Source organism: Propithecus coquereli, unplaced genomic scaffold (assembly GCF_000956105.1).
Source record: "Propithecus coquereli isolate 6110/MARCELLA unplaced genomic scaffold, Pcoq_1.0 Scaffold53, whole genome shotgun sequence".
In the NCBI taxonomy this organism is placed as follows: domain Eukaryota; kingdom Metazoa; phylum Chordata; class Mammalia; order Primates; family Indriidae; genus Propithecus; species Propithecus coquereli.
Genome location: NW_012151174.1, coordinates 490,664 through 499,770, shown reverse-complemented (window position 1 = coordinate 499,770; position 9,107 = coordinate 490,664).

Sequence of the window (9,107 nt, the reverse complement as noted above, 5' to 3'; positions counted from 1 at the left end):
ACTAAGTGAGGTATCCCAAGAATGGAAAGACAAGCACCACATGTACTCACCATCAAATTGGTATTAACTGATCAACACATAAGTGCACATATAAGAATGCCTGTCAATTTTTGTTGGATGCCAGAGATTATGAATTTTACCCCATTAGGTATTGGATATTTGTACTCATTAAAGAGTCTTGAGCTTTGTTATGGAACCCAACTAAGTTAATTGGGAAACATTTATCCTTTCAGTTCTTGTTTCTAAGATTTGTTCAGCAAGTTTGAGAAGTGTTCAGTGTAGGAATAATTACTCCACTCTACAGAGACAATATTTTCCTGAGTCCCAATGCCCTATGCATTATGAACTTTTTTCTTTCCGGATGATGGTAGCAGGCATTATTCCTGGCCCTGTGTGAACAAGTGAGATTGTTTCCTCTAATTCCTTCAGGTGGGTCTTTCTCTAGCTTCAGGTAATTTCCTCGCACACATGCACTGAACAGGGTTCACCTGAATTCCCCCAGTGCAGCTCCTAAACTGCACTCTGTCCTGTGAAGTTGAGCTGCCTCAGTCCCTCAAACTGTCCATTCTGTCTCCTCAACTCAGAGAGTGTTTTGGGTGCCACATGGGTTCTTCTCTCCTGCTCTGCAGCCTGGAAACCCTCTCAAAACTGTAAACTGAGGCTCTTCTCTTTTGTCTCCTATCTCTTGAGGATCCCTGCCCTGCATTGCCTTAAGTTCTTTGTCTTGAAAAATGTTTTTTTTTGTTGTTGTATGTTCTCCATTTCGTGGCTGTTTTGGTGGGAAGGTTTCCTCTAGTCATTGTCACTTTGTCTTGACCATAAGATGTCATGTGCTAGTATTTGTGTGATGGTGTTGCTGTACATTCTTGTGCATGAATCAGTGTAAGCTTCTATTTGTTTGCACGATTTATATGCGATGGTGTGTTGGTATTGGTGTGGCTGTGATGTGTGTTACTGTGTGTCTTCATATGTTTGTAGTATGTGTGTGTGTGTGTGTGTCCTGGTACCTTCTTTGTGTGGCCTCCTGATACTCAGTGTCTTTCTCCCTCCTCTCTCCTTTTCCGTGACAGCCATAGACACAGAGATGATGACAGAGGGGATGAGAAAGATGAAACTGCTGAAACCCAGAGGCAGGGGTAGAACAGGTCGGAAAAGGCAGGGAGCTTGTGACCTGGGGATAACCAGACACAGCCCACCCTGGAGCCTTTCTCTCCTGGACTCCTCGTGTCTCTCTGATCGAGCTTGACGATTCTGTCCCTGTCTTTTCCTGTCTGTGCCTTTTCCTGGTGCTGTGGTCCCTTCTGCATCGCTCCCTCTTTCTTTCTCTGTATCCGTGTTTCTTTCTCTAAACTCTGAGCTCCAGGAGCACAGAGACTGGGAGGAGTTGGATTGACATCCACTGGTTCAGATCTGTCTCCACCATCGCTGTGAGCCTGCCCCCTCCCTGCCCCCGACAGCGGTCCGTCCACAGTTACCCAATATAGGAATGAGTGTGTCCACCTCTGCTCCTCTGCCTGGCTTCTTCTTTCTCTCTCATTTAAAATGGGGAGCACGGCTGGGTTTGGTGGTTCATGCCTGTAGTCCCAACAGTTTGGGAGGACAACACGGGAGGATCCCTTGAGGCCAGGAGTTTGAGACCAGCCTGGGAAACATAGTGAGATTCAATCTCTTCAAAAACAAAATTTAAAAATTAACCATGTGTGGTGGCACATGTCTGTAGTCTTCCCAACGCAGGAGGCTGTGGCAGGAGTATCATTTGAGCCCAGGAGTTCAAGGTTACAGTGAGCTATGATTATACAGCTGCCCTCCAGCGTGGATGACCGAGCGAGACCCCATCTATAATCAATAGAATAAAATAATAAAATAAAACAGGGAACTGGTACCTTGCTTGCAAAGCTAAATAAACCACTTGCCACAACCACAAATCCTGATCTAGGGAATAGACGTGGCTGAGTCACCCCATATGCGTGAGAGTGAAACAGGAGAATGGGTTATCTGAGTCTGACAGTCAAAGCTGCTAGGCCCAGCCTCACCTCATACTCCTTTGATCCAGGACAAGGGGACCAACAAAGGGCCACCTGAACTTTCCTGATCTTGGAGAGGAGCCACAATGGACTTTCCTGACCCTGGGACCTGGCTCTGTTCTTGAGCTGAAGGTAACACTGAGAACAGACAGACAAAACTCCTTGTACTTGTGGCACTGACATCGTGTACAGAGGGGAAGTGGGATCTCTCTTATCGAGAGATAAGAGAAGTAACTATATTGTACGGAGTGCCAGAAGATGTTAAAAGCTGTGGCAAAATAAAATCAGAGCAGGGTGAGGGGAAGAGGAGTGTGGGATGAGGCCAGGTGTAATTAGGGAAGGTCTGGCTGAAATCAGGACATGTGAACAGAAACTTGAAGGAGATGAGGGAGTGCCCTAGGCATAGGGAACAGCCAGTGCAAAGGCCCTGCTGCAGGAATGTGCCTCAAGTTTGGAGAGCGGCCAGGGGGCCAGTGTGGCCTGTGTAGGATGAGTGAGCCCACCAATGTGGGGGACAAGGACAAAGGTGACAGCGGCAGGACCCATGGAGAGATTTTCAGCAGAGAAGGGACTTGATCAGATTTATGTTTAAAGGGCTTCTCTAGCTATACCCGTGCCTGGGCCTGGCAGCTGTGGGCAGAGGAGGGGCCCCAGAGGTCATCTCCTCCACCCTCTGTCACCAGCCAGATCCCACAGGAGCAGGACGCCAGGCCTGGATTCCCAACCATGCTCTTGGCTCTCAGCTGCAGAATGTAGCCATTGCCTGCTTTCACCTGGCTCTTGCCTAACTCTCAGTCCTTGAGTCAGGCCCGTTACTCAAAGGGAGCTAGCATGGTGGGGGACACAGAGAACCCTGTTTTGTAACATCAGCCCAGGGGATTGCTCTCTGCCGCCCCCTGTGGAGTGGTGAGTTTATAGCAAGGAAGATACTTCATATCTCGATTTGCCAGATTCAGTCTGATGGATGCCTCCTGTCCTGGTTTAATTTTTATTCATTTATTTTTTTAAAAATGGAGTCTCACTTGGTTTCTCAGCCTGTAATGCAGTGACATGACCAAAGCTCTCCGCAGCCTCGAATTCCTGGGCTCAAGGGATCCTCCCACCTCAGCCTCCCAAAGTGCTGGGATTACAGGCGTCAGCCACTGTGCTAGCCCTGGCTTAATTATTAACAATACCTCTTTAACTCTCAAAACAATACCAGTATGTAGAATAAAATATGTGGTCTCTAGTTTTAATGCACTTTGATTTTACAGCCCACTTATCTCCAGAAGAAAATGGATTTATGAGCTTCAAAGAGTAAATAATGTCACAAGTACGTTGAATGTTAGAATTGTGCATTCTTCAAAAAAAAAATAGCTGGCCTTATTAACTCCTTACTCTGTTCCAGGCAAGGTTTTAAACATTTTGCAATTATTAACTTCATGAATACTCCCACAACTTTAAGAAGTAGGTACTAATGTCTCCATTTACAGAATCTGTCTTGCTTGTCCCCACTCAGATATTTCTCAATTCTGGCCAAGATTGCAGGAGCCACATGGTCCAGTGTGTCCCAGGTGATCTAGGGGACTCCAGGGCCTGGTCATTCCGGGACGACTGCCTCCCGGAGAGACCTTCAGAGACTACCTGTGTGGACTCTTTCTCCAACCTAGTCCTCATTCTCCCCTTCCTTTGCCCTCCCTGGGGCTGCTGAGAGAGACAATTCAGCCACCACGTGGAGACATCCACTGGGAGTAGGGCTTATACCTTTCCTTTTCGGGCCCTGAGGACTGAGGGGTGGACTGAGGGGTGGACTGAGGGGTGCTCGGACTGTGAGCTCCCTACCTGCTGGGGCTTCCTGGTACTACTTGCCCAGTTACTCCAGCAGAGCAGGGCAAAGGCCAAGGCGGAGGGACACTGATCCAGCTTGGACACCACATGGGTGACTTGGAACCAGCATTCTTCTGCCTCACATGGTTAGGGATTGATCTCCTGGGCCTGGGGGACACGTCTGCAGGCCAGATCCTATACACTCCGGGCTCATCATATTGCCCAGGGCCACATAAGGGATATTTGTGAAGTAGTCTGCTGAGGTGTGTGTGCCTTTAGGGGAAGATGAGAATGGGTCCCAGCTGTAGCATGCTCCAGGGAACCTCTCTTTCCCTGGGAGGGCCGTGCTCCCAGCTCAGTCCCTGATCCTGGGAAGGGAACCTCCTGGCCCCCATCACAGTCATAGGGGAACTTCTGCCTGCCATCAGAGGCCCTGAAGAAACTATGGCATAGGGGATGGTGGAAAGGAGCAAGGCCTGCTCCAGACCACCACATGGTGGGTCTCAGGCAGCCCCACTGCCACACGGACTTTCTGGTTGAGTGGAGGCACTTCAGGCCCTCCCTGACAGCTGTGCCCAGAGGCAGAGGAGAGACCTTTGACCCTTGCTAAAAGCATTTGTGGAGCTGGAGGGCAGGCTCCCCCAACCCAACCACCACTGAAGATGTGGAGAATAAAGAGACACCTGAAAGTCACAGGGCCCCACCCACCACCTGAGGTACTAGAGTGCTTTTCCAGAGGAACTAGAGCTGCTTACAGGACCAAAAGCAAAACTGTAGGTTGCCCCTCCCAGCAAGCGCCACCTACTGACAGGGAGGTCAGTTTGCACACCCTTTTGCTGCATTTACTGAGGCATCATACAGGGTTGGTCAATTCTGACCCACAAGCTGTCAGTGGGCGAGTTTCAGAGTGTCCCCCGAACACAGGTGAAACTGGTGCTATGTGGGTGGAAGCCACTGTCAGTGGGATTCCCAGATGCTGGGGCACGCGGCAGTCTCTGGCAACACCCCTCCCCCAGCCCTGTGACTTTCATGTCCTTAGAGGTTAGGAGACGCGAGAGAAGCCACTTTCTCTGTGCGACTGGCATGAATCTGCGGGCCCTTCGTGCTAAGCAATAGGGGGCAGCCTGTGGATTCGGTCCGCGGGACTGGCATAGGTCATCTGATAAGGACATAACTCTAGGGCTTGCTCTCCACGTCCAGGTGGTACCAGCTTTGGGGTTTGTGGACTGGGAGGAAAATCCTGGCCAGAGTCCTCAGCAATTGCACCAACTGACCCCTCCCATCAGAAGCAGCCTCCCAAGTGTGGCGAAAGAGCCCTGAAATACAAATTAGCCGCTCCCCCTAGTGGAAGATCTAGGAACCACAGAAGCATACACTCTCAGGCTTGTAGGCACCAGTTGTGATGTGTCTTGTGCTTACCCCACCTAATGGTGAAACAGGGTTCAAGTAACGCTCGGGAGTGGCAATACTCTTCCCAAAGATCGCGGCATTTGTATACCCTATCCGGCGGTCCAGAGCCCGAAACAGAGGCATCAGATGACTTGATAACTGACTCTTCCATGCAAAACACAACAAATAACAGAGAAGATAATCCCATAGCTTAACACAGTGCCTTCCATCCCAAGCTATTAGAGGGCAGTGGAGGCATACAACAAGTGCGATTCACCACCTGAGAGCTTAAGCTGTGGGACCAAAATCACTAATCTCCACTGGCAAGAGGTGAGGACAACAGGTCAGAGGTAACCCAACTTCCTAAAATACCTCTAAGGCAATACAGGACCAGCCTGCCTCTCCCCAGCACTGTCAAGGAACGTCCCTTCGGGGACTTGGACATAGGGCCATAAGCCAGTCCTATCACTCCCAGTTCTCGACAAAGTAGCCTGATGAGAAAGAATCAGTCAAAGAACACAGGAAACATGAAAGATCAGAGAGAAAAGTCACCCACAAAAGAAATAATTACATCCTCAACAACGGATATCAATTTAAACAAAATGATTAAAATGATGGAGAAAGAATTCCAAATATGGATTGTAAGAAAACTCAATGGAACTGAAGAGAAAATAGAAACCCAACACAAAGAAGCCACAAGAAGTATACAGGAAATGAATGAAAAATTCTCTAAAGAAATTGAAATATTATGAAAGAAATAAACAGAAATTCTGGAAATGAAAGAAGCATTTAAGGAAACACAAAATACAGTGGAAAGCCTTAAGAATAGGATGGATGACACAGAGGAAAGAATCTGAGTGGTCAAAGATAATGCCTACATGCTGGATGACTACCAAAGGTTTGTGCCAGATCACACAGCACAGCCAGAGCCACATCCTAAGTTCAGGAGAGTCCTCGGCAGCTCTCCAAGGACATCAAAGTACAGGCCGTACCCGTTAAAAACATCAGGATTATCTGTCCCCTCCTCCTGGGTCAAACCCAGTCAGGGTCCTGGGTCCAGCAAAGGGTTTGCTCAACATTGCAAGAAAGTTGCTGCATCATGGGGGAAAGTCATGCCCAGGCTGAGACAGGCGGACATGGACATGTTCAATCCCATAGTTGGTAACTATGGACTGACCCTGCCAGAGGCTGGGTGGGTGCAGGCTCACAGTAGTGTTGGAGACAGATGGGAGCCAGAGGACATCGGTCAAACTGAACCCAGTCTCTGCATTCCTAGAGTTCTATTTAGTAAGGCACCTGTAGAACTTACTCCTTCCCGCCCATTAGGTCCAGTCAGCGCACATCACCAACGTGTGAAGTCCACTTCCTGAAGGCTTAGGGTAGTTCTCCGGAGTCCTTCCATACTGTGTGGGCAGCATCCATGAGCCATTCAAGGGAGGAGTGGTCGCCCCCCCCCCATGGCAACTATTTGTCTGTAGCCACTGCCTCAGGGAAGGACGTATAGTTATGGATGCCAGTTGTTCCATCTCCCTTGGCAAACGCAGGACACTATCCATCCCTTCGCCCCATAAGTGCAGCAACCAGGCAGGCAAGTCTTCCCCAGGGCGTTGTCTGCACTGTTTCCCCAGTTCCCACAGCTCTGCAGGCGTGTAAGCAGAGTAAATGATATGTTTCCTTACCGTAGGCATGCCATGAGCCAACCCCCGGGTCCCCGTGGATTGCACATGCTCCATTCTCTGTTTCACAACTAGGGGGCACTCAGCAGGGAAGGGGCCCTGCCCTCAGTCTCCTGTGTACTTGTGGTTTCATCAGGGTCCACGGCCAAAACACTCATTAAGTGTGTTAGCCTGCACCTGGGCTTCCAGGTTTCCTCTGTCACTTGTAATTCTCTTACCTGGGCTTCTTGCCACAGGGTGCCCTCATGCTTCTCATGGAGGGCTGTAAGGAAGAGTCAGCCCACCCGACCAGCCATCGCTCACTCCCCAGGCCGCAGTCACTCTTCCAAGGCCCACAAGGCCTATTCCAGGGCGGCAGGCCTACATTCCACCACCTTCCACTCCGTGGCAAGGGCCCACGACATGAGAACCGCTGCCACTGGGTACCACAAGCTCGTGGGAGGCCACATAGCCTCCCCTACTGGGGCGGAGGAGATGCTTACCCCAGTTGAATCCTGCCGGCTTTGCCAAATGTGGGGAGGGGACTCTTCAGCTAGCGAGTGCACTGGAATAGTTTTCAGAAATTGAAAGAAGACACCAGCAGAGGGGTGCACATAAGACATACTGTTTATTGTTGGGGGAATGCAGCACACGGCGAGAATATGGCAAGTGCTTATATATGGCTCAGAACAATAGTGGCAACATGCCAAGTGAAAGCGTGATCACATTGATTTGCATAGGAGATAATACCTTGGTTACCTAAATGTGTCTCCCGGGAAGGCCAGCTTGCTGGAGGACTGGAGCAGAAAAAACACTCTGGCAGTCATCTTAGTTTGACCCAAGAAACCTATGTCTATACAAATGAATTTTTCCCATACAGGACTCTCCTTCACATAAACAGTTGTTGGCTCATTAAGGAATATTTTAACTAAAAATTTATGTTTAACTAAATATTTAACTATAACTATATTTAACTAATTTTAACTAAATATATATTTAACTAAAAAAGTAATTTCTGTGAAAAACATTAGCTAAAGTATTTCACAATGTATATATACTTCAAAACATCATTTTGGGCCAGGAGGGATGACTCATGCTTGTAATCCTAACACTTTGGGAGGCTCAGGCTGAAGGATTGCTTGAAGCCAGGAGTTTGAGTCCAGCCTGAGCAAGAGCAAGATCCCACATATACAAAAAATACAAAAATTACCCGGACATGGTGGCCTGGGCCTGTAGTCCCAGCTACTCGGGAGACTGAGGCAGGAGGATCGCTTGAGCGGCGTTTTAGGTTGCCGTGAGCTATGACGATGCCACTGCACTCTAGCCTGGGCAACGGAGTGCGACTCTGTCTCAGAAAAAGAAAATAATGTCATAATTCTACCACTTCAGTGTGATCCAAATATTTTCTCTACCCTAAAAATCCCATGTGCTCCACCTGCTTTTCCCTTCCTCCCTCCTCCCAAAATTCTAGGCAACTACTGATCTTTGTTCTGTCTTCACACTTACGCCTTTTCCATAATATCATATATTTGGAATCATACCCTGTATAGGCTTCTCAGACCGGCTTCTTTCACTTAGCAATAACAAGTAAAATTTCTTAATGTCTTCCTCTGATTTGGTAGCTCATTTCTTTTTACTGCTGAGTAATATTCCAGTGTATGGATGTATCACATTTTGTTTATCAATTTGTGTGTTGAAGAACATCTTTGTTGCTTCCAAGTTTTGGCAATTATGAATAAAGCTGCTATAAAGATTTGTATATAGGTTTTTGTGTGGATATAAATTTTCAACTCATTTGGGTTAATACCAAAGGGTATGATTGTTGGATCATTGGCAAGAATATGTTTAGCATTGTAAGAAACTGCCAATATGTTTTCCAAAGTGGCTGTACCATTTTGCATTCCTGCCAGAAATGAATGAGAATTCCTGTTGCTCCACTTCCTTGTTAGTATTTAGTGTTGTCTTTGTTTGGAGTTTAGCCATTCTAATAGGTGTGCATACTGGTTTTCTCTTTATCATTTTAATTTGAAATTTCTAGTGACATATGACATGGAGCATCTTTTCGTATGCTTACTTGCTATCTGTATATCTTCTTTGGTGAGGTGTCTGCTCCGGTATCTTTTGTCATTTTAAAATTTGGTTGTTTTTATTCTATTGTTGAATTTTAACTGTTCTTTGTATACTTGGAATACAAGTTCTTTATCAGAAATGTGCCTTGCAAATATTGTCCCCC